This window comes from Acyrthosiphon pisum, chromosome A2 (assembly GCF_005508785.2).
Source record: "Acyrthosiphon pisum isolate AL4f chromosome A2, pea_aphid_22Mar2018_4r6ur, whole genome shotgun sequence".
NCBI lineage: Eukaryota > Metazoa > Arthropoda > Insecta > Hemiptera > Aphididae > Acyrthosiphon > Acyrthosiphon pisum.
Window position 1 is genome coordinate 116061012 of NC_042495.1, and position 1075 is coordinate 116062086.

Sequence of the window (1075 nt, forward strand, 5' to 3'; positions counted from 1 at the left end):
TTGCATATTTTATTATATGATAAGGTATATTATTTATATTATAATATTATTCAATAATAGTTATCTTATAAGCTTCAAACTAATTTTGAAAAATTATTTAGTTTTTTTTGGTGTTTTCTTGTTTTTAGCAACTTGCTAATTTTTTTCTTTTGCAAGTGAATATCATTCTTGTTTTGACATAATGCGTTATGATATATTTGGTTAATATTTTACTGTGTATTGAGCAACCAACCTTTGTCAAAAATGTTTATATATTTCTTCAATAACTACAAATTATGTTAGAAAAATGTATATGAAGTTTTTAAATTGAAATGCAACATTGCAAACATGATCTTTTACCGGAACAGATAGTTATATATATTTAGATATTTTACAGTATAATCTAGTACAGTGCTTCTCAAATTTTGTTGACATGAGGCTCTTTAAATTTAATGTATAACTGTCAAGGCCCCTTAATCAAAATTATTAATTGTTTTTTCTAAATTAGGTATATACTAAAATTACATGTACCTACTATTTCAAACAGATAAATTATTAAAATGCATAGTAAAATTAATGTTTTAATATACCTTTGAGAAATATTAATAATAGCATTAAAATTTAAGTATTAAACTTTTTCCATAAACACTTAAAGTCTAAAGAAAATAAGCATTGATCTAGGATGACCATATAAGTCTATCAACCATTTAGCATATGTTTCTATCCCCAGGATCTCAGTTAATATATAATAATATATAGGTAATAGCATTTATTTTATAATATACTATGAATATATTATAAAATCAATGATGATAGGTACAACTGAGTAATAAATGCTTATAAAAAGATATTCAAAATATCGTTACACTAATGACAATACCTCGTAACTCGATTTTAGTCGATATTGACTTTTTGGTATCAAAATATTTGTAATCTCTTTGCGGTTGTTTTCTTTAATCACCTCCGCAACGATAAGACCAATATTTTCCCTCCAAAATCAATTAAAGTAATATCAGGTATCTCATTATCACATGTGATACCACGTAACTTACACAAACTTATGGGTTGAATAAGTGACGGATTTAAGTCTTCATTA